General features: G+C 38.5%; 1 pseudogene; it reads right to left on the reverse strand.

The window, feature by feature from the left end:
* Nucleotides 1–15,520: 15,520 nt before the first annotated feature.
* On the reverse strand, nucleotides 15,521–20,437 carry LOC148038185 (DEAD-box ATP-dependent RNA helicase 38-like; annotated as a pseudogene).
* Between the last annotated feature and the right edge of the window lie 5,962 nt (nucleotides 20,438–26,399).

The following is a 26,399-nucleotide window of genomic DNA, read 5'->3' on the forward strand; positions in this document are numbered from 1 at the left end:
AAAGTGCGGAGGATGGGCCATGGGTCCGTCCTACGGTTGGGTGGTCTCGGTTAGCTGGGAACTTTTCTCAAAAATCTCGAAGAACAGTGGAATGATCATCATCATCAAAACAAATAACGAGAACGATGACCTAAAGTTACGTCTTACCCGATTTACGATGTTTTAGGGGAACGGAATGGGACTATGCCTTATGGCAGAGAGGTTGAGGTTTGCATCCCTCTCGTTTCCCATTCTCCTTGAACCAAGTGCAGCGTGAATCCGCTTCGGACCTGGCGTTTCTACGTAAAGTAGTTCGCTCGGGTCTGACGCTAGTTGCTGTTAGCTAATGACCAAACAGGAAAACCCTAATTCCGATCGATCCTAAGTGGGAAACAGCCAGGATACTTCCGCTACGTGGCAGACGCGGAAAGACCTAGATCGCAAACCCCGTAACATTCCTTGGGAGTGCCGGGCGGAGTTTTCTAGACATACTTTCCGATGGACTGCTAAGACGTGTCCTGGATGATACCAGGGGACACGTTACATGAACATGGGTGCTAAAATATATCATTTCATTCCTCCAATAATTTACTCAATGCTAAATTTTTCTTCTTTTGAGTAGGTGCAGATTGATCTTTATTCTTTTTAGAAAGATGAATTGTGACTATACAAGATTTGGCATTGATTTCTCTCTTTAATTTCTTCATGGAAATAATCTTTGTATACTTGTAATCCACTCCATGCAAGGGAATCGGCTCCATTCTAAGATAATTCCAATTGCATGGCATTCAAATCAAAGGTAACTTTGCCTATTATTTTTAGCCAATCATAGCCAAGTAATATGTCAATTAGTCCCATTCCCAAGGCTACCAGATTAGCTTCTATAATGCATGATGGTGAAAGCTCAATAGGAGTGCATGGACACACTTTATGGTTGGCTTCAAAAGCCCCATTAGCAATGTGTATCCTGAATGGTGCCTCCATATCCTTATGTAGTAGCTTTACTCCTTCCAAAGATTCAATATTTATTACAAAACTATGTATGCTTAGTGTATTCACAAGAACATAGACAATCTTGCCATTAATAAGCCCTTTGAGTGGAAGAGTATTTTAATATCTTCCACCCATCCATGCACCATGAGATATAGAACAAATAATAGAAGCGCCACCCAAGTAAAAATGAAAACTCCTCCATTGGATCATAGGACTCTTCATTTTCAACCCCTTCATCTTTGTGTGGCTCTTCCATATAGGTAAAGCTAAAACTTGAAAGAGTTCCCTCTCATTCAATTCCTCATTTGATCCCTCTTCTATGATCATGCTCATTTTTTCTCCCTTTAACTTGCACTTTGACTTATTATTAGGAGTCCATTTCCCCCTACACTTAAATCACAAACCTTTGGTATATATCTTCTTCAATTTGTTATTAGATACATGCTTTCCTTGAAAATTATTTGTTGTAGGTTTCCCTCTAAAAAATTTCCTTGTAAAATTTTATTTAAAATCAAAATTAGAACTTGAATTCATTCCTTTTTTTATGCCATAAACTATAGGGAATGTTGGAACCTTGATGTGAGAACTTTGGGACCTGTGCTCTTTACCCTACTACCTAGGATAGCAAACTTCTCAATGGAAAGGACCTTAGTGATCAACCTTCTCCCTTAATTTTGTAGCTACTTCTTGAGAGAAATAAATAGCTATCTTATTTTAGAGTAGGCTTTTATCTTTGTTTCATGGTAATTCTAGCTATTTTGAAGGCTTTTTTATTACTTTTGTACTTGAGATGAATTCTAGGATTGCTTCCATATTGAGAAGACTCATTGCTGCCATCACCACACTATAACTGGAGTGTGAAGGCAATCAGAAAAGATACCACATGCATAGAAAGAATGCATTATCTTGATTGTTTTCCAAGGCTATTTAAGAAGAACTTCTAGGAAGGTACTGTGGCATATGAAGAAAAATGTTGTGGCAATGGCTTGAGCAACATATTCACTATGGAGTCTATAGAATGTAGTTAATGTTGGTGATACATATGGCTCAAAAATATTGTATGACCTTCTCATGTAACTATTTGGTTTTCATACTAAGTGAAAGTGTTGTCTCTTTTATTCATCACTTCTGTTACAAATGGAAAGCCTTGTATTAGTTTAAGCAAGCTTTTAACTCTCATATGGCTTTGCCATGTTGGTATCTACTCCTAATACAAACAAAAATGTATTGGTTTAGAGAGAGAGAGAGAGGGAGAGATATGATGACTGCTTCACCTATAATCTTTATGCTTTGTTAGAATTTCCATGAGGGCATAATGCTATCAATATGGTGTGGTGACAAGGTGTTGCCCGTCCCAAAAAATTTCCCACTAGTTAACTTATGTTAAGAGACTCACTTTTTACATGTGTTCATCTCTTGAGAAGGGCCTATTAGAGAGAAAAAAATGCAAATGTTGACTAGAGCCAATGACTAGAGCCAATGACTAGAGCCAAAGGGAGGTGGGGGTATGCACCAACTAGGAATGTGTGGGGACTAGAGAAAGACAGGGTGATAATGCTTGCCATTGCGATGATGATTCCTGGTGGCCTTCTTGTGGATTTACCTAGGTAAGTTCTACATGAGATACAAGGAACTAGTGCATGCAAGTTTAATGATTGATGTGAGAGGGGGGACATGCAAAGGTAGACACGTGACTGTATCTATGATGGAAGAATGCTAGGATACTTTGTCTTGACTCTTGCTTGTACTACATGTTGTAGTATTACCCTAACAAGTTTATCATTCCATATACAAGAGTAGGTCAATGGTTATTGACCTTTGTAGATGTGAATGAAGAGTCATTTGATGACCGTAGGTCAAAAACTACACCTTTGCTAGTTGATTTAGGGAAACAATATTTTGACTACATAGTGCTCTCAATGTGGTTCAATAAGTACTATTGATAGGATATTGATCAAGGAATCGCTCTATTTGTTGCTTCTTGAGTTGGTTTGTGTGAAATTACATAGTTTGAGACTAGCCACAAGGAGCTTGCTCTCATCCTTTGCAAATATTTTTTCATTACTACAATGAAACTCAACTAATCATGAGGAACTTCAATTATTAGTAATAATGTGACCATCCCAACAATTGTCCTTGTGTAAGTAATTAGGAGACTCTAAAGGCAATACATTTGATACCTCCATCATCCCCATGGCTTACAAGAAAAAATTTAGGATTACATTTCCTCTATTATGCTCAATCTTTGATCATTACTTAATAATAGTGTAGAAATCTCAACTATGTTTGGTAGAATCATTATCACTTTTTCCATGTGTCCATCCCAACAATTGTCCTTAAGAAAGAAATTAGAGGACTTTGAAGGCAACACATTTGATATTTGTATCATCACTATGGTTCAAAAGTCAACAATTAGGATCACATTTCCTCTATTATGCTCAATCTCTGATCATTACTTAATAATCATGTAGAAACATTAGTGATGTTTGGTAGCATCATCACTTTCCTTAGCTTTAAGCCAAAAGGCAATGCTAGGGATTGCATTTCCCCATTTAGGTGCCTAATATTTGATCATTATGTGATAATCATGTAGAAAACCCACACAAGGTAGGCCAAGAAAATCAATTGTGTATGTCACAATGAAAATCTATGGGAGATCAAGTAAGCTAGTCCCTTATCTCTCTCATGAGATTGTAGGAATTAAACCCCGAACACATTTAGTATGATCTAGCACTTAACAAAGATAGTATACTTATTGATTGACTTCACACAAAGATTGGACATCTTTACAAATTTTCTTGTTTCATTTGCAAAGGCATATTTTCTAATATGCCAAATTTACCCACAGAAACAATATCTCACTCATAGGAGATTGCTTATGCAAAAAGTTTGGACATTAGGAAAAATCTTGCACTCTCCTAATCTTCCATTCAAATTGGACTTGCAAATCTTGTTTTCCAAGCTCTAAATTACCCCCAATTTCAACAAACATCTAGTAGCATTACTCCACGCTACATTTAGTAAGCACAAATAACATACTTCCCACTCTTAGGGAACACAACAATACATTCATTCACTAGAGATTGTTTGTGCATAAAGGTTTGAAATTAATGTAAATTTTTCTATATTCTCATCTTCAAGTTGCACTGTGCTTCCAAAGGCATGTTTTCTATGATCTACATTACCCGACTTTTGTACCCCAAACAACAAAGTCATTTTGCAAGCCCATCTTATTGTCTAATGTCACAATTGTTAAAAGCACGGATCCAAAGTATGGCAGGAGCTATGGTGGATAGAAGATGAAGGCTAGATTCATGTTGACATAGACAATGAGTAGACAACTATTACACAAGTGAATTAGGTTCCAAGATGGAAGCTTGGACTCATAAACACAATCTTGTATAATGGATTGACAATGACAATGACACTAACTAAAAGAGGAAATCATGATGATATTGCATTACTCATTGTGAAAGTACAATGCTTTATAGTAGTTGGGTTGTTCCACTTTCCTCACTATGCATACAGGATTCAGGACATCTCTTCCTGGAGCATACATCATTTGTCATCTCTCAACAACCCCCTTCAAATGATGAATTCCTACATGATGACATGGCTCGGGAGACTAGCTCATAGGCAGCCTAGTCAAGTTAAAGCTTTAAACTTTACATCTTTGGCAAGGGTTTTGTTTTTACAGAGCAAGTCCACTATGGGAAATGTAATTTCTTTAAAATAATCTGTTAGAGTTGTTGATAGTGGAAGCATCTTCTTCATTCATGAACTGATTTTGAGGATGGTTACCATTTTGCACCACTTTTTGTGCTCTTTTACAGTGGAAATTTTCACTGGCTATATGACCAATCTTACCACAATAATGATGTGTCATCTGATCTTTGTTGTCGGAGTTGAATCCTCAACCTCAGCCTTTAGCTTGAGCATCTCCTTTAGTGTATAAGAGGCTTTCCCTAGATGATGGGACACCATCTTTTGCATTCTTGTTCTTCTATTTATTCTCTTCATCAAGAAGAGAGTGCTCAATATCCTTCTGTGACAAATTAGGTACATTTGTGAGACTAGAGATAAGATTTTCATAATGATCCTAGTTTACACTAGCAAGGAGTACAGCAATGACTTCATCTTAATCTATTTTTTTTTTCAAAGTGGCAAGTTGAGTTTTTATACTTTTGAATTTGTTAATATGCATAGTCATTGAAGTTTTTTTTTTAAATGTCAAGCTTATAGAACTACATTAACAACTTGACCTTAGATTTTTTGGCTTGACTTCAAAAGATTCTGTCAAGCTCATCCCAAGCCTTCTTAGCATCTCTGATGCCAGAGATATGGTGTAATCCATCATCAGATAGTCCCCAAGAAATGATGCCTAGATTCTTATTGTTCATCTTTTTTTACTCCTTTGTCTTGAGCTTGTCTTCTTCAACAAACCCATCTTCATCATCTTCCTTCTTGCCACATAAGGTGGTACATGGTCTTCTCCTTCCAAGCATGAAAGCCTTCTCCATTGAACTTGGCTATTTGCTCAAGTTCACACATTTTGAAGGAGGTCTTACAATGAGTAAACTCAGGCAATTTCTATCCTTTTACAATAAGATTGAAGCTTACAAGAGATTTAATCAATTGGACATTCCACATTAAAAATCTTCATGTTTGTCATTGCAAGAACTGAAGTAAAACCAACAAATGAATTGTTCTTGGATGTGTGAAGAAACATAGGTGCCAAGAAGCACTAGGTTAGTATCAAGAGATACTAGCTTGATTTCAGCCTTTATGGTTGCCTTATTTCAGGTGGTCTTCTTGATCTTCAAGTGGACCGCTTGAATTAAAGTGGGTTTCTCCAGATCTTCTTCTTGAAGATTTATACTTTCTGGAAACTTGAGATCTAAAAGAAGGAGGCTTTAGTTGTCTAAAAAAGTAGGAAAAAATAAGTGGAAGGAAGTTTGAAGAGTACTTGGCTATGGCAGATTAGGTTTTTGAGAATAGGGGTGTGATTCTTTGGTTGGGGTAGCTTATACAGTAGATATTTTGAGAAACCATTCTAGTGGGAGATAACTTAGGTATGGCTCTTTGAAACCCCTATGGTTGTAGGGTAGATCGCGCATAGTGTAGAGGAAAAATTGTCGTACAGACAGTAAACGTCACAGTTCTAAATAGTGAGCTTAAAATTTGACAATGCTAAGCTTTGGAGTGTCCAATGTCAAGCTCTTATATGATATAGAGTAGCGCCCTAAGTTAGAGAACAAATCCCTAAAAGGAAGCGAGTTGAGATATGCTATGGTTTGAGAGATCTAGAAGCTCAAAGTCAAGTAGATATTGTTTTGACTATGGTTGCCACAAGGTCAAGTGGAGATGGAAGTGAGAAGTGGAACCATGAGCTGGATTTGAGCTGACTTAAGGTTAAGAGGGGCTGAGAGAGCAGAGAAGGGAGCTATGCCATGCTTAGATGAGCTCTGAAACCATGTTAAAAGCACAGATCTAGAGCATGGCAGGAGCTATGGTGGATGGAATATGAAGGCTAGATTCATGTTGACATAGACAATGTGTAGACAACTGTTACACAAGTGAATTAGGTTCCAAGATGGAAGCTTGGACTCATAAACACAATCTTGTGTAATGGACTGACAATGACAATGACACTAACTGAAAGAGGAAAGCATCATGATATTGCATTACTCATTCTGAAAGTACTATGCTGTTAGATATGATCAATGCCCCCACCCTCATTAGGTGCTACCAATGATCCATGGTGCTCAAAGTTGTAAGGCCCCCATTATGAGGAGAAGCCAAATGTGAGCCCGGACATTGGTTGAGTCCTGACTTGTATATCAGATGAGGTCTATGTGATCGGATGGCAAAAAGGTGACTGTTGTGGGTCTAATCTTTGGGTTAGACAGAGTGGTTAAGCTGGTAGCAACTCGAGGCACATTGCATTGAGTTGCGTGGTAAGGGAGTTAAAAGGGGCCCCTATTGTGGGGTCCGGGGGCCGCGGAAGCAGCCCCTGGCTGGGGGGTCCCAGGGGGGCCAGCGGCCCCCCTGGCGGGGGTCCGGGGGCAGCGCCCCCGGCCCGATGGTAAAGGGAATATTCCCTGGAATATTCCCTGGCCGACTAGTGGAGGCTCATATGGTAGGTCGGTCAATAGGCCGACCTAACGACCTTCGCGGGCTATAAAAGCTAAACCCCTTCGCAGCCATCTTACACTCATCTTTCACCCAGTCAGAGTTGTTGTTCCAGCTAGCCTTAAGCTCTTCACCTATCTTCTGTCTAGATCGCCATCTAAGCTTCACTCAGTGGAAGCGCACGGGTGGACAGAGCCATCTTTGTATCAGTTGTTTGAAGTTAAAGAATTTACTGATTCTCCTCTTATCTGTTGTGTACTCTCTATCTCTTTCTCAGATTCTGTTCGCTGCGCCGTGTAATATTTTACACTATGCTTTATAGTAGTTGATTGTTCCACTCTCCTCACTATGCATATGGGATTCAGGACATCTCTTCCTAGAGCATACATCATTTGTCATTTCTCAACAACAACCTCATCCACTTGACCTACACAACCAAGAAGATAAACTATACAAGTACGATTCTTAACTATTGAAGTAATCTCATAACTCTGTACTTGAGAGTTAAAATAGTCTCTACCTTCATCTAGCAAACCCACTTGGCTACACCCACTCAAAATATTAAGTAATGTGATATCATCTATTTGTGCACCTTCTCCTCTCATGCTTTCAAGAAGATTGACCACAATTTCACTCTCTTCTTAGTAGTCATCACCTATGATTAATGCAACGAAAGTCACGTTTGATCTTTTAGGTGTAGATTCAAAGGCATTTTGAGCACTAATCATACTCCCACATTTTCCATACATGTCAATAATAGAAATTTCCAAAGTCAAATCTATAGACTAGTTCAGACCTATTGTTGTGTTAATAGTGAATAGATCTTCCCTTTTGATGACTTTAGCATGTATTTCATAGCCACTATTGATAGCTCCAAAAATATCACAAGTTTTCAAGCTACAAAGGTACATGGCAACATGATAATAACTTAATAATTTCTCATTAAATCCTTGATCAACATAACCTATAACTATAATGTTTGAAGAAACATCATCTTTTATTGTCAACTGGTCAAAACATTCCTCTTCTTCTTCAAGCAACCGCCATTTAGGATACATGTCTACCAATGTGTTCACTATTGAATTTTCTTATTTATTTTTTCTTTGTAAATCTCAGAATGTATATACATTGGTCAATATCTAAAGATGTGATGCTGGCAGAGGCCGTTAAAAGTAAGTAACAACATGGGGTAGTATAGTAGTTTCTTGCATTTTATTAAAATAGTTCAATGCTATTTTCTCAAAGCCATGCTTAAATATCTTGTAATCACACATGCTTTTAAAGAGCAAACAAATGTGACATGATCTTGAGGCATCCCACTAACTTGCATCTTCTCTACATAACTCAAAGTCTCCTTATATATATAGCTCACTTTTAATGTAGCCTAGAATTAACGTGTTCCATGTCACTACATCTTTTTTCTTATAGTTCATTGAAAAAATCCCATCCTTTCACAAATGTCCGCTAGATAGCCACCAATGGGAGTATTATTTAAATCCCATCCTTTCACAAATGTTGAGGCAGGCTCTTGTGTTGTGGTTAGCTTTGATGCACTGCCTACTAATCATCAAGTATTAGACCCCACAGCAAAGCACTCAGAGGTGGAAGAGATCATTAGCAGTCTCACAAGGTGGCATATTTGAAAGGCATACTATCAAATGTTATTTGGTGGTGAGTGCCCCTTAGCATACACGATCTTGGTAGAGCCCTAAAATTCCATCATTTACTCCCTCTACGATTGTTGGAACCAAGTGCAAGGTGATTCTTGAGCTTGCCCCAAGAGCTCCATCATCATTTTTTGCTCACTTGGCATGACTATGATGTGCTCCATGATTGTTACAAATCCTAGTTTTATCCAATTAAAATAAAAAATGACCTTTAAATTATATATAGTAAAAATAAATTTTGTACATTTTTATAGTGATTAAAAATAGAAACTATTTTTTATAAGCCCTTAAGAGCTAGTTTGTGACCAATTATACAATGAAAGTACTATAATTTACTATATTGTATTTATTACATAAGAATCTATTCAATTTTTTTTGTGAAAAAAAATCATAGTAAGGGAATTATAAATTTTAAGGGTTAAAAATTGTTCACAAAATAGGCTACATAGGGTTATAGAAAACATGCCTTGAATGCCTTAGTGTCTAAGATTTATAGATAATGACTTTCCTGAGCTAGTTCTCTATCTACTATTGAAAGAATGCTCTATTACTTGTGGCTTGAGTATTAATTGGGTCAGTTTATACTCATTTTCTACTGAATACCCAACCAGACATGATCTCAGGACCATAGTTTTAAATAAAGTTTGCATGAGTTCATATGTGGGAAGGTCTATTGACTATCTTAACATTACCATGAGTCGCATGGTGGAGGGAGTTGCTCATGTTGCTATACTAAACACAAACAACACATACAAGGAGAATCTCACTAAATAACAAGAAGAATGATGCAGACCAAAATGTTTTCTTGCTGGTTTTTCTTTCTTCTCTCTTTTAAAATGCAATGTGGACAATGCATAGATAAGATATAACATTAAGGAAGGTGGCCTACTAACTAAAATAATGTATAACTAGCTATATAATTGATTGGTGCTATAATTCTATACATGACTATCATGATCATCAACATCATCTAATGCAACTCCACTAGATGCCTATTAACTACTCATATCATAAAAATAACATCCTTGATCACGCTAAATATACCAATGACATGGTTATAATGATGATACCCTTTATGCCTAGTAGAGTCTCCAATGAAGATACATTTTTAAGTCTTTGGATCCAAATTTTTCCTCAACTCGTTAGGAACATGAACTTATGTAGTACAACCAAAAACTTTTAAGTGAGATACTTCGATCGAGCATCAAGGTCATCTCACTATACCCCATAGGTAGAGAGAGCACATTAGCTATGTGAGAGGTAGCCATGGCCACTCTGCTTGAAACGCTTCACAAATAAGCAGTCTGTAGGTCTCAAGGGTTGAGCAAGAGAGCTCCCTTCATTTTTGTTCCATTGCCAGAAACAACAGATTTGAGCCTTGACCGTCACGCGCTTCGAATCGAGCATATGGAAGTAGGGTTTCATCCTCGAATCGGTGCATGAGGTAGATATGAGATTTAGGCATTTTAATCTGTGAAATAAGTGAGTATTTTAGGTTTTTGATATGTAGATGAGTAGGATGATTCAGCCCAAGCATTATCTTGTGATTTTTGTTTGCATTAAGGTAGGATAGGACTAAAAGATTGTAGGAAAACAATACGGATTTGCTATTGTAAATAGGGCACAACCAGGAAAGAGTGTGAAAAAGATAGACTTCCAAGCCTAATGATTAAGGAGGGTGAGTTGGGAGGTAAGGATTGAGTAAGATAGGACCCTAAAACCGTAAGGATAGGGGGAAAGAGCTCATTTATGCACACTGAGAGTTAAAGAGAGAGCTTGGGAGAGAGAGGGTTGCAAGTCAAAGAAAAGATCATGCCCCTTGATTTAGAGTTTTTCGGCCACCCCAAGTAGATACAAACTTTCCTTGCTATGTATTTGCTCTCGAACTAAAAAGTCTTGTAGGCAGCTGTAACCATTGTGTGGAGAGATCGACCAAGTTGCATCACAATGCGCTATCAAGTTCACAGTCTGACCATTATATCCTGGTCCGACTCCTAGAGTTGGGAAATCGGACCGTCCAACTGGGAGCATCAGACCATTCAACTTATGAGTCGCAAACCACCACCCCAAGTTCGATTGGACCACCCGTCTAGTTGAACACTCTTCGACAGTTGGACCAAGCCCTTTGGTCCGATCCGACCAACAATAAAACTGTCCAATCAAGAAACCTTCCCCAATCAAACCATGAGACTACTCCAATCAAACCACCAATCAATCAAACACCCAATTGCCAATTGGACCAAACTCTGAGTCAGACCTCGGACCACTAGTCCCATTCTGGGAATCGGACCAGTTGGGCAGAAGACAAAAGAACTAGGAATAGGACCACCTCCCCATGTTAGGACCCTTTGGGACACATTCCCGAATACCCTTAGAAACCTGACTTGGCTTGCCGAAGCCAAAAACCAGAGAAAACCACAATGGTGCAGTCTAGAAGCGACTTCTAACAACCTCGCCAAGAGACCCAACCTGACTTAGAGCCATACTAGGTCATGGAAAAGACAAGGGGGTAGCCATATGTGTATGATTTTTTTGTTTTTTTGGCGCACCCCATAGTGATTTCTTTTACATAAGTGTACCAAAAGGATGGAAAGCTTAAATTTGCACCATGCACAATGAAGCACCCAGCATTGAGTGTACATAAGTTGTGGAATGTTTTCAATAACAAGGAACACACTCAGACATAATAACTCGAAGGAACCCACCAATAGGAGGAGACCCAAAAATAGAGTCAAGTGCCTTAGAGCCCCATTAATAGGACCCTCAAAGACAGCGGTAAGATAGAAAGAACAACAAGATTGAAGGCAAAGCACTAGCAAAGCTTCTTGGATTGATCGACAACCTCATGGAAAAGGAATTAGGAATGATGCTAGGAGCAAACACAGACTAGGGAGGCGACTAGTTGGACTTGGGTGAGTTCCCAATCGCACTCCAAGACATGGTCAATGAATAGGACCTATTGACCAGAACAGTAATCCATGGTAGGCTAGTAGAGGAGAGAGTGGAAAGCCTAGAGAAAGAGAGGAAAGTAGTTAGGAAAGTGCTATAGGGCATAACGGCCTACAACCGTGAGCAGAGAGCTAGGAAGCTATAGCAAGACATAGATGTGCAGAAAGCGCAATGCATGCTAGCCTTAGCTAGCAAAAGCAAGGAAAAACCAAATGCAAGAGAAAGAGAACACTAGAGGTAGACCTCAAGCTAAGCGAGCTTGTGACCAAGCGGCTCATGGACAACATGTCTGCTGAACAAAGTGGAGTAGCAGTAGCAACCTCTCTACTCTCAGGCCTAGGAATTACTCGGCGGGTGAAGAGCCAATCAAAAATCCATGTAGCAACTTAGAAACTAGACAAGTACTAGCCTAATAGCAACCAGTATAGTTTCATAGAGCAGTTTGAGCAAGTTTGCAAGGCCAATGGTCTCACAGACCTTGCACAATGTTCCCAAGAATTTTGGCTCTACTTAGGCGATAAAGGTAGGACATGGTACACCAACTTAGACGTTTCAAAGTGGGCAAACTTTGCCCAACTAAAAGATCTCTTCATTAAGAGATTCTTGGAAGTAGGATACTCTGATAACCTCACAGTGTAGACAGATGAATGTGAATTAAAAGGACAAGGATGACATAAGAGTCTACGTCACTTATGTGCGCAGACTCTTCAAGAGAATCCCCATGAATGAGCAACCCAATGAAAGAGCTTTCTCCACCATGTTCATGAGGGAATCCATAGCCAGGAGTTGTACAAGGCTTTGGCAAGAAACTCTAGCTTGTAGTGAGATGTGTTAGCTAGGGTCTTTGACAAAGCAATTAGGGTGGATGACCATAACTGAGAGAGAGAAGCTCTCAAAGACCCCAGTTAGAGGACCTCAAAGAGGGCCACAATATTGAGCAAGGGATCAACCCCTAGCACGCAGGACAAGGGGAAGAGTGTAGATCAAGGCCAGGAGCTAGTTGAGGTGAGAATGGAGCTAGTACAACTGGAAGAATTGGTGAGGAAACCAATGCGACTGCACGTCCAATGTGTGCATGGTGGTGGGAATCACCTTCCGACTGAGTGCCAAGATCCTATATCTATGCCTTAGGCAAATTGTTGTAGGTTTGGCCATGACGCCATGCACTGTAGGTTGCCTAGGAGATTCCCCCATGTTCAGTAGTACAATCAGCCATATCTAGGAAACATGCCACCAAATTTCTTTGGAAGAGGAGCCCAGTTGGTGCTACCGGCACCAAATGATGCAAAACCCATTATCCCTAGGATGGAGATCAACTTGACAGGAATACCGAGACCACCAAGACCCTACGTGACCCATCCACCAAGTGATGCTCCAATCCATTATATGGAGGAGCCTAACGATGACGAAGTTTATGTGAACCATTATGTCTTGTATGAAAAACATGGAAATCCAGTCTTGATGGACTATCGACCAGTACCAGCAATGGCGTTAGGTAGAGGTAGGGGAAGAGGATGTGCAGGGCCATTCAATCTCATGTTGGACTTGCGGTCACCGATGCCATATCTCATTGTGCTGTCACGAGAGAGAACAAGTGAAAAAGGAAAAAGCAGACCTTAGATGTGTTGAGTGCAGCATCACTCATCTCTTTGCCCATTGCCCTAGACGGAAGCCATCCCCTAGCTTGGCAATCGTGAAATAAATACCCTTGGGGCTATTCGGAGTCAAGAGATTCGACAGCGTGGATACACCCATCCCTTTGCATGTCATGACTAGAGCATAGATGAAGCAAGTAGGCATATTACTGCTAGGTCCAAACAATTTACATGAAGCCTCAATAGGAAAGAAGAGCCAAAGGAGAAGGAAGAAAAAGACTGACACAAAGGTCACATTAAGATTGAGGATGTGACAATGCTAATGACCGGAAAGAAGGTCACGGATGTAGAAGTAGAGACTACCGCTCCAAAGATTCCAGAGAAAGGAAGTGCCAAGGTAGGGGAGTATCCTCATCCTAGGTGCCAAATTGAAGCAATAGGCAAAGTAAAAGAGTGGGTAAAGGGCCGAGGAGCACCTCAAGGACACTGAGCCTATCCTAGAGGATAAGATCAAGGATCTATCTAGCATGAGCATACTAGTCTTACCTGCATGACCACGGTGGAGAAACACACCCATGCCATAGGCGACGCCTCCTAGGCCAAGTCTAGATGCTATCGGCCAGTCAGTCAGTCAAGACCTATGGGCAAGAGGCACAACCCTAGGAGAGAGGCAAGAAACTAACAACCTCCTCGCGATGTTGGTAACCACCCCAGTGACTCTAAGTGTAGGATATCTTCTTAGGAAGCACCCACGCTATGGCAGGAGTTGAAACATTGGGTGGAAGAACCAATGGAGCATGCTACAGCTAACTTGCAGGATCAAGATGTAGTCACACAAATACCCAACTTAATGCTGCACTCAGTGCCAAAGTCACTACACGTCAATGCCTTTTGGGAAGGCACTGAGATGCACCCAATATTGCCTATCCTAGCCCTAGGAGACATAACACTGAAGGGAATCACAAATACTAGGGCAGGAGTGAGTGTGTTGAGCCATGCTGTGCTCGAGGTTTGGGAAAATCTGCCTGTCAAAATATCTAGGTTCAACATCACTCTAGCTAACGGAACCAAAGTAAGGCTATTTGGAGTCTTGAAGAATTGGTCAGTGAACATCATGGGTGTCTGATTCTCTGTGAACTTCATCTTCATGAAGGGAGTGGACTATGACATTCTGCTAAGTAAGCGGACCCTAGATGAGGAATGCTCCATTCTCATTGAAGATTGGGGCAATGGTTTAATCATCCTAGGAAACCAAACAGAAGCAATAAGGGTTGAGATGGACACTTGGAAGATGACCCTGTCAACCTAGATGCCATCTTTGCCATGCTTAGAGGCAACAAGCCAATAAGGAAGTCTTGTGGGCCTTTGACCAAATACATCCCTTTTCCTGAGGATGAGCAAGATTTGATGTAGATCCTAGTGACCATTGATCTTCCATTCTCAAATGAAGAGGGGATGTACAAACAGGCTACAAAAACCGCGAGTGTGTCGAAGAAAGAGCCCCCCATGCCACTCTCCCTGATGGCCAGGAGCTCAATCAGCCGACCAAGGCCTCTATCTCTTTCCATGTTCCTAGCAATAGGCTTCGGGTAAGTTACTATGTATAAACCCTAGGCATCACGTGCGTTCAAGGCATGTTTTATATACCCCTATGTAACCTATTTTGTGATATCTTATTGACCCTTATGTGTGCTTTTAGCAATATTTATAAATCCCTTAATGTAAGTTTTTTTTTGAAGTAAATAATTTAATAGATCCCTATGTAATAGATACAACATACTGTAATATAGAATTGACCGTGCAGAGCAACTCCAAAGGGTTCATAAAAATCTCTTAGTAGTTCTAGTGACTATGAAAATATCATTCTAATATATGTCATCCAAATGTAGATTTAAAATTTTTGTCAATAAAAGTAAAAATTTGAAATAATTTCTAAAAAGAGACATTAGGTATATAACTAGTGCATGCAATTTAGTTAGTGAAGGGCATTCACGTTAGTATCTTTACTGCTAGCATTGCCTAGATCTATGACGCATAATTACTAGGAAGCTGGACTAGCCCAGACTCAATCTTAGAGGTCTTTTAAAAAAATATACATTTTTTTTTTAACCATCCTATTACTATATTTGGGCTCGCTTACATTGCAATATCAATCTTGATATTTGCACTATTATGGTGGTAGTAGGGCTCTAGCAAGGTATATCATTATCCCATTGATGGATTGTGTAAACACTTGATTATTCTTTTGTACTTACATTCTTGAAAAGGACCCCACATCAATAGATCATTTAGTGTAGCACCATTGAAAAAGGAAAATATAAAAAATAGTGGCCTTTGATGCAAAATAATGTTGACAACTAGTAAGTGGGTGAATAATTTGATGACTTATTCAAAGATCAATTGAGGATAGCAACTAACATGTTTGGAAAATTGGCAAAGGGTCCTAGATTTACTCGGTTCTTTGAATTCTTCCAAGAATGAAAACAAGGATTAAAAGAGAAATTCTTCTTTGAATGCCTTGCATAGCATGGTGTACTAAAGGAAATGCCAAAATGGTCTCAAGATACTCCCAATGTTGTGAATAAGCAAAAGCAATTAGTACCAATAGGGAAAGACATGCTAATGCAAGGCCATCTTGGTAATGCCAATCCAATTGGTTTTGGAAAACAAGGCATGCATGCAAGTATGGGGCAGCCAATATGCTTTGGTGATGGTACTATTTCTCATGCTATGGTGAGTCAAGGACCACATATGGAAATGCATGGTACAACTCTATATGGTATGCAACAACCAATATGTAGAATGCAAAACCCAATGTATTCAACATGGTTGGTGGAATTCACAACCCCATGTATGGTAGAATTATCATAATACCTAGGGCACATTGTGGCATATATGGTACTACATCTATACCTTCTCAAATGTATGGGGCTCAAGGGATGAATGCAAGTCGTTTGCAAATGCTTCTAATGGTGTTGGTTATGATACAAATGCAGTAGGTGCATCCTTTTTATAGTAGCTAATGTATGATAGCTTGACTTCCAAATGGCAAGCAAAGAACTATGATGAGGGTGTAAAAGGGATAAATTTTGAGGCCTTTAGTGGTGCACAAGATATGCCAAAATCTTGGACTTCCATTCAACAATGTGATGCAACCTATTTGGGAGTAACTCAAATTCGAAAGGCAACCAATTTTTTGAAGGAAAATGCATTACAGTGATAGTCCACACTTTTAATACAAAGTAGAATGCCATCAACATGGGAACAAACTTAGCATATATTTGCTTCTAATTGACTGATAAGCACCTTTGAAAATGTTATGATTGTTTGGAATGAGTTAGATGCATCGCAATGTTAAAATTTGGAGCATATAATAAGAAGTTTTGGGGTGCATTGCTATCTGTTACTTCTTGTTGTGCTATTCCCCTTCAAGAGCATGTCACAATTCATAGAATAGGAAATCAAGGATTTTTGCATAAAGACCACCATTATCACCATGTTACAACTCATCGAGACAACAAGTAGAGCCGATGCTTTACAATATCGAAAGGATCAAAGACCGAAAAGAGGAGAAAATTTCAAAATAGGGCCTAGCACAAAAAAAATTGGAAAATACTTGCACAATACAAACAGTTGATTGCTACAAATACATGCTTTACATGTGAATAGGAGGGACACATGGCAAGGGTCTATCCCAATAGGCACCAAGTTGAAAGTATGGAAAATTAGAGGTAAAGTTTCCAAGAGGTACTTGGTGAAATTTCAAAAATCACTAATTGATGCCAAATGGGATGGAAGAGGGTGACATGGAAAACCCCTCTCAATTGTTGCAACTTTACCTACTTCTATACAACTTGGTCATATTGAACTAAGACAAGCCTCCCCCTTCTAAAGTGATTCCCACCCTAACCCTTATGGCCCTCACATATGTTTGCATATCAAATCACCACTTGCAAAGCAATCTCTGCCCTAGATTGGGTTTGTTTCTTAGACTATAGAACAAGTCTCAAGATGGAAGGTGACACAAATTGCTTGTTATTCACTCACATTTGCACATGAATAGTATGTTTCTATTAAAGTTGCAATAGCCACTTCACACAAGACTAGATTTTTTAAAAAAATTGCAGCTTTATATTATCCCATGACAAACATGCCATTATTCATCTAGCATGAAAACAATTGCCTTACTAAAACAATAGAAAAAAAAGTAGCCATTGAGATGTTGCACTTTAGGAATAGATCGATTGAAGTATCTTTCTATCTTCTTCAAATTTTCTTCGTCTCTTGTGTTTGCGAAGATATTGAAAGCAACACCTACAAGAAATTTTCACTCAATATAGTCCTCTCCATTTAATCTAAATCAACTTTATAGAAAAAAATCACTGCATGTGTTTTCTGCCAAATTGACCACTCCTTCCAATTTTATGTAGGTACAATTCATACTCTCACTCGTGGGAATACTCATTTTTTATTGGTAGATCATAGTTGACCATGAGAATGACCTAAGATCCCCACCACAAAAAGGCCCCACAATAAAAAAACCAAACAAGCTAATAAAGCCAAATAAAGTTACACAAAAAAAACATGTTGGTCCATTTTAGGAATCTTGTACCTAATGGTTTACACACAACAAACAAATATGTACACCTAAAAGGAACTTGTAGTTACATGTGCTTGATCAAAACCTTGAGTGAGCACACCTATTGTTATCAAAATACATGTCACTCCAGACCTAATTCATTTATGGATGAGGTCACAATCCTCAAAAGACATGCCACAATGAATGGATGTGCATGTTGTCTCATTGTTTCTAGTCTACCATGTAATTTCCTTGTGCTACTTTGAGTTTTTACAAAAATAATTGCATGCCCAAACTTTTCAGCAACAACAGGAAATATTGGATCAATAAGCACAGACATTTTGGCTTATTCATTTGGGAACTTTACATGATATTTCTTGATAACATCAAGATAGATCCCTTCTTTGTTTTTACAAACAACACAATATTAGTGAGTTTGGGAATCTCCCAATTCCCATTTTAAGAATACTAAAAAGGTGGCACCAGGATAACATGCCCATAAGTTTCTCAAAACCATATGATGTGACCTATCATTGGAAAGCACTTGAAAAATGGAATCTATTGAGCTATAGAGCGCTTGATTTGGAGTTATAGTGTTCAAGTTATGACAAATCCAAAGATTTGACCACGTTTCCCAAACTTATGGGAAATTCCCATATTCCCAAATATGGTGTTAAACACAATGTTTGCCTTGGGGGCTATCTTTATTGTGAACTCCCTCACTTGATCATTGAATGTTGTAGAAAAAAAAAACACCTACACATTCAAGAAGTGTAAATGTGACCCCATTCTGGCTTATGATGTAGATAAGGTAATCGGATACAAATAGGCAATCTTACGTTACCATAATCAACCTGGTTTTATCAACTGATGATGTGACAAATGGTTATCAACTTATGACATGAAAAATGGTTTTAAACAAAGCTAGAGGGGTAGACATAACACCAAAGCTCCTTCCCAAGAGACTTGATACAACAAGAGAAATGTTATTTCTTTATTCTACATGCTATTAAGGAAAATATCCATATATACGCACCTGACTATCCCACCACTATTTTTTGTGATGTACTTAATGATACATGAAGAATTATCTTGGAAACCATTACCAGCAGTAACACAGAGAAAACATGCTCAGGTCCACAGCTCTATATATAGAAATTCTAAATGTGATATCCATAACTTTCTAGAAAAGTGCACCATTATTGTTGTCAAAACATTGTTCTGTAGGAGATAACCCCAATCTATGGAAGAGAATAATGCAAAAAAGAAAGAATCATATATACAATAAACTGGACCTGTGCAAGAATATGACCAACTTCATAAAAAACCAACACTTTTATGTGGTTGGTGCTCATGATTTTTGCCATCATCCCTTTTTTAATGGCTCCTAGTGTACCAATCACAACTCGATGGACAATCTACTCATTCTTTGCTCTTGAAGAAGAGTTGTTGTTGGTAGAATATGAAGAGATGGCATGAACATAAGTGATGCCCAAAAAATATTTCATCTTTTGAAGCACCTCATCATTCACACCAATCAGACAATATGGTCAAATTCTAGAAAGGAACTTCCTTCAAAATACATATGAAAATACCTAGATAGCTAATTCTCTGATTGGATAGGCAAAGATTGCTTGAGGTGCTTTGAAAGCAAGATTGACCTTGCTCAGCATTGTGAGGATGAAACATGTAGTCTTGCCAGACCCATTGTGAGCTTGTGCAATAAGATGGTGGTATGGTAGAGTTAGGATCATAGGCAAAGTAATTGATTGGATTCTACTTAGTCTCACAAAGTTTTTCTCAGAGTACAGCACCTACAAGAGCTTGCGTGATAGGTTTAGATCCTTGCATGTATTTGTAGAAGCATAAATTGTATTTTTGTCTGACAAGACCTAACACCTATTTATCAATGACCGGTGAGAAACCTACCTTAGCAGTGATACGGCAACACATTTTGTCCTTAAAGTCTAGTTCAATCCATTTTTTGGCATTGAATCCAAGATCTGTGTCCTAAATCATTGATTCTTTATTGTGAGATAAACATATTCCTATAAAGCCTAATTTTAACACAACTATAGTAAGAAAATAAGGACAACTTATAGCTTCAATGGAAGCTTCTGACGATTCCACAAATTCATGAAGATTGCCTAACTTCAAGTTGACCTCAGAAGTGTCAACATCATCGCCTTTGAAGGTTTGATCTTTAGAGACCTCTTCATCTTTGGAGGCCTATTTGAAGAGGGACACGGATCTCAGCTTGGATGTGGACTCCTCAACTTCTGGCCCCTTTTTCAAGCTATCTTCTAGTGGCATGGACTCTGAAGGCTTGTCTTTTTCTTTCTCTCTCTCTTTGTCTATTGCACTGGAAGGATTTTGCACTTCTGTGTTCGTGCTAGTGCTATTGCTGGTGGACACCATAGTTAGATTGCAGGAAGAGGAAAATAGTTACTTGGCTTTCCTTTTTTCACCCATCCCCAATTTGAAGTGAGTAGGATAAATTGTTGCAAAAACATTCTAAGCAAAACCTTTTGCTCGCCCACCATCCCTAACCCATCCTATTATTTTTTGGATGCCTTATCTACCTTTGGAATCCCCCTCGAACATATTTTCTTGCACAACTTGCACAAAAAATTTCCCCCCATGGATGCTCGTAGAAGCTATAGATCTTATCAAAAGATTGACTTATATAATATGTGTTCAAGTTGTGGCTCACAAGAACATATTGGTCAATTAAAATCAATGAATAAGAAGTGAACAACTACCTCATATTGACACTCTGTGGTAAGTCCTTTCTTTTGTATAGCCATTATAATACATGAAAATAACAACCACTATAGGAAAGGACTTAGCAACCATGGTTGTCATCAATGCATGCTTATGACACTAGTTAGGTAGACAATACAATATGCCAAGCGAGTCTCCAACATTGATTAAGTTCAACCATATGCCTTGTAATCAGAGCTTACTAATTAGACGGCCATACTATTGATCGATGCAAACATGAAAGAGACGAGATAAGTGCCAACTTAGGAGGGATCAAATCAATGAGGAGAGGGGGTGTAGCGTGTGGAGGACAAAAGAGAGGTCAATGTTAAGGGTTAAGGCTAGTAAAGAGTGTAACTATGATGAGGGAAAATAGCCTAGCATGAACTCAACCCTTCTTGTTGATTGTGCTTCCTCCTTTCTTCCTATTCATCCAACTATTGAGATGCTATTGTCATCTTGAGAGAAGAGAGAATCACTTACATCTACACTAGAGACACATGAACTCAACCCTTCTTGTTGATTGTGCTTCCTCCTTTCTTCCTATTCATCCAACTATTGAGATGCTATTGTCATCTTGAGAGAAGAGAGAATCACTTACATCTACACTAGAGACACATTATTACATGAAATATCACCTAACATCTAGTCTCATTTACACATATTTTATCTTTTATTTATTTTAAGATGAGAGATATAATTATTTGTATGTATTGGTGAGATCTCTGAAGAGGCGCACCAAAAATTGTACTTGCTAAAACTAAAAAAACAATTGAACAATCAAATATGCACATTGCAAAGTATACAAGATCCCATACCAAGATTCACTACCACACTTAACCTGGCATACTGCCTTCCTCAACTCCATCATCATCTTCAACACATGTCAAAGCTATAAAAGGAACCAAGTTATCCTCAACATTTGTTAACACCTCCTTGGGTTCTACAAGACTACACAACATAGTATCATTACATCACATTTGATGTTTCACATGCAATTTCATAGAATACAAGAAATACCACCTTTGAGGTATTACAGAAGTCCATAGATGTACAACCTCCAATACTCTCACTTTTGTCTGCCACTGCGTAGACACTTTAGTACTTTCACCTCCCACAACAGCTTGTTGCAAGAGTCATATATAATCTGAAATACCCATAAATGTAGATCTAGAAGTTGTAGAATAAAAAATTGAATGCATTAAACCAAATCTAAGCTTACTTCATCAGATGACATTGTCAATACAATGCCAAGGTATGTGTGTTGGCGTTGGTACATAGGCAAGTGCATTAACTTTGGCACATTTAACAATAATCCCTTGAAATCCTGGAGGTAAGTCATCTTCACTGACATGGTCTTTTGCAAGTGAAGATTTCCTGTAAAAGACCCTTGGAATATTGTGTCAGTGTACTAGATAAGGTTGGAGCATCTTTCACTGTGAATAACCAAACCTAAATGAATAAAAAGAACTATAGAACTTGTCAAATTTTATCTAAACTTTGAGGCACTCGTCAGCACAAGAAAGCATTTCACACATTTTATGAAGCAAAATCTGTTCAGGGTTGCTCCAAGGAGAGGAGGGAGGATATGTGCATTTGAGACAGAGAGAGAGAGAGAGAAAGAGAGAGAGAGTGTGTGTGTGTGTGTGTGCACATGCACACACTCATGTTTGAGAGTGAGAGAGAGCAAGGAGCATGAAAATACATGTGTTTCAATCTCATTTTAATTAGCGAGAAAGAACGTTGTAATTACAAAATAATGGAAAGGTTATTAGGACCAAGACACATGTAGGTGAATCTACCTGTGCAAGTTGCAAAAGTGCCCATTGGCATGCACATGTCCAATAACTCTTAAACTTTAACCCCACAAAATAAAGGAACCTCAACTAGTGGGTTTACTCTATTGACTCTCCAAACATGGAAGTTTGTTGAGCATTGGATTGTCTCTCTCTCCTTTGATTGTAATTTGTCTTTCATCTATGTAACACATCAAGCTCCACATCCACTATTATCAACTGTACCTACACGTGGTTGTTGCCTCGCTGTTGCACTCCATGTTCAATCACATTCTCAACTCAATTCATGAACTTATGGGTGGTGCAACTCTTAGAAGCCATCTCATGCACATGCCAAATCAACTTGTGGAGATGTTGAAGAGCATCTGGTCTCATGCGGTCACTATTTGGCTACACAATTACAATACTCATGCCACTGATATGTCCATACCCAAGGTTTTTGGATGTCTCACTTATGCAACCTCCACAAACATTCCAAGAGCTCCAATGGACCCTACCTATAACTCTTGGATCCCATCACATCTAAGTAGTTCTATTGTCTACAACTGTCAACTCCATCACTACATAAGTGGAAGGCATTATTCAAGAGCACTTTTTGGTAAGAAAATCTTGGCTAGTTCTATGAATTAATAATACCCTTACGTAAAAAATACACATACAAAATATAGATACTTCTTTTATGAATAAATTTATGCATTTTAAAAAATTTCCCCTGTGAATGTATATCTGGAAGACTATCTTTTTGAATATTCCCTTGTTTTGAACTCATGTGATGCACATTTTTATACATAGTAACTTACCAGAGCAATAGGCTAGAACTTCACAAGATCCTCGAGTATCTGACAAGCAAATTGACGAGCAACCTCACTACTAATATCAAGCCTCTAAGAGACCTCCTGGAAAAACCTAAGTGGAGATGGACCAAGGTGCATGATCTGAACTTACTGTACAATTGGGCTTTAGTCACCAATGAGGAAGAAGCTAGAGATGAGAGTCTACGAGATGATGAGGAGTTTGAAGGTGGCAATTTTGAGGATGAGTATGAGGACTACCTCTCCCTTAGCATGATATTGTCTCAAATTTCCTGAAGGTAAGAACATCATTCCCAAAGTAATGTTGGTCTATGCAAAGAGTTAGGCCTATCCCTTAGCCTCCCGAGTCAATAGGAAAGATGACATCATATCCATGCATCAAAATCATGACCACAAAATCAAAGATATCATCATTCATGTGGGCTCTACTTCAACTTCAACAACTCCATTGATGGAGCCTGTTCCACCTTCAAAATCCCCTCTCTTTGACTAATCAACTAACTCTTTCTATTCCTTCCAAAAATGATGTCATGGATGAACTCATTAAAATCCCTTCATCTAAATCTTACAGAAATTAGTTCCAAAGTAGAGAAGCTGGATGTCAAAGTTGAAGAACAAGAATGATCATCAACTCAAAGACCCATGAGAGAAGGCTATAAAAGGCATTGTATTTAGTGAGATAGCCAACAAAATTACAAGAGGGAATGTACTGTCTTCTCTGAGGCTAAAGCAGAAAAGCCCGTCTTTTGGAAAGTCGAAAAAAATCATGCAGCTAAAACTGGTCTTCCACTGGAGTCAAATTTTGGCAATGGAGGAATGAAGAAAAGATTAAAAGATTTAGCTGTAAAGAATGCCTACGCAACAATTGATGTAGCTACCTATGGGGCTACAAATTGAGCCAATTAAATCTAATTTGAAAGTATGTAAAGGTGATGTGTAATCTAAAATATGGATGCATGCATTAGATCAAATGGAATGTGGCAAAGCAGCCAAAGATGATTTGACTAACGCTAGCTAGTCAGTGCATTCGAGGAATAACTAGTTGGAAAGAATCGGTAGATTCTTTTTTTGCTGTTGTGCGCACATTTGGCTAATGTCAATTATAAAGAGGTCTTGACTAAAGATAAGAGAAGAGAAGAAGATAAACCTAGCCCTTCCTCTTCTAGCCCTCCAAAACGGGTAACTAGAAGAACGCATGAACAACCAAAGCTTGCTGAAAATATAACCCTAGATCAAGAGATGGAAGATGCGCCACAAAAAAAGAAGGCCAAAGGAAAGAGGAAAGGTAAGCAACCATGCTACAAATTGCAGTCTGATATAGAAACTCTAACCGATCTCAAACAAGTCCTAGAAGAACGAATTCTGGGAGGTAAAATTGAGTTTACCTTAGATGAAATTCTTGGGATTGCCAAATGTGAATTTCATGATGTAATTATTAATGTAATCAAAAGAAAAAGACAATATGTGCGTGCTTTTTTACAAGCTCTTCGAGTTTTTGTGCAAGATGAAGAGAAGCTAAAGAAACAGTGTGTGATTTTTTACAAACTCTTCGAGTTTTTGTGCAGGATGAAGAGAAGCTAACTACACAAGGAATTCAACTGGAAGCAGTAAAGAGTTAATTGCAGCAATTGAAGCTGAAGATAAAGAAAGCATGGATGCAAAAATAAAAGAAGTGAAGGTTGAAAATGTAATGGTTAACTGGTCCAAACCAGTTGGGTAGCTCACCTCTCAAAAAGAATGCCATCTATAGCACATGCATGATGAGAAAGAAGCTCGGATCATTCCTAGCAGTCACTACTCCCATATGCTTTGGTTAAAAGCAACAATAGAGATAGCCGTCAAAATTGGAGAAAAAGAAACACCATGTATTGTGCTCATAGACCATGGTTTTGAGATAAACGTCATGGCCAAGAGTCTCTATGAAAGTGGCAGATGGCCCATAGATGTTGATCCAAGCTGGCAAATGAGAGATGCAAACAATTCTTCTGGAGAGTTATATGATGGATGTCCTAATGTTTAGGTAACTATTGGAGACATAAAAGATAATTTTCATTTCTTTGTTCAAGACTCTTGTAGTTGCCTTATCATTCTTCGCCAACCCTACATATCTGAAGCCCGCTTGGAAACAAAAGCTCTTGATGATGGTTCTTCTTATGCTTGAATCTGAAGCAAGGATAATGAACTAGCAGTCCAATTTCTCACTGTGTGTGTTAATCATCGTCGAAACATAGATCGATTGCGAGATTATCCTTGCTTCCTAATGCCCGATAATTCAAGGGTTTTTGGCCAGCACTGCTATAAAAGGAGGCTATGGTAGTGCTTCATGTAAAAAGCTTGTGCCTCCTCATGCTACAGAAGATGTGTTTCTAACAAATCGACATGTATGTAAAGCCAACAATATGGGCTGTTATAAGTCTCATCCAGCCATGACTAAAGCTGAAAGAAAATATTTATGTCATGTAAAAAGGGTGCTGAAAACTTATGACATAATGGCTAAAAATGAAGTTATTTCGGGCTTTTTTTTTGTTTGATTACTAATGATACATTGGCTAAAATATATGCAACTACTCATGCAAAAAATTAGGTTGAAAATCAATCCATAGAAGTATGTACATTGGATTTTTATCACACAATTCAAGAATTTGTTGAATAGGAAGACATTAATTTACTCAATAAGGCTGAAGCGCAAGTGGAGACAAAATACAAGATGGTGGATAAAAAATTCAAGCTTGTGGCAGTCCCAGTGCCTCTTGAAAGTGAAGGGTTGGCTAATAGGGTAGCAAATCAGTCAAGTCTTTGTGATCCTTCCAATATTGGTCACAAGTTTACATCTCAAAGTATAAAAGAGCTCAAAATAGGTGATAATTCATTCCTTTTATGAATGAAAAACACTCTTTTATACAAATGCTAATGAAGCATGGAAAAGCTTTTGCATTTCAGCCAAGTGAAATAGGCTGTGTGGATCCAAATATTGTGGCTTCAATGGTCATTTATATAGTTCCACATGTGCCTTGGAACCTTAAACCTATTCATATTCCAAGGGCACATTTACCCAAATTACTGGAACTTCTGAATGAAAAGATCAGAATGAAAATTTTAGAACCTTATTTAGCACCTTACTCAAATCGATGGTT

This window comes from Lygodium microphyllum, chromosome 3, assembly GCF_053477565.2.
Source record: "Lygodium microphyllum isolate KBCC chromosome 3, Lygodium_microphyllum_v1.1.10, whole genome shotgun sequence".
Taxonomy (NCBI): Eukaryota; Viridiplantae; Streptophyta; class Polypodiopsida; order Schizaeales; family Lygodiaceae; genus Lygodium; species Lygodium microphyllum.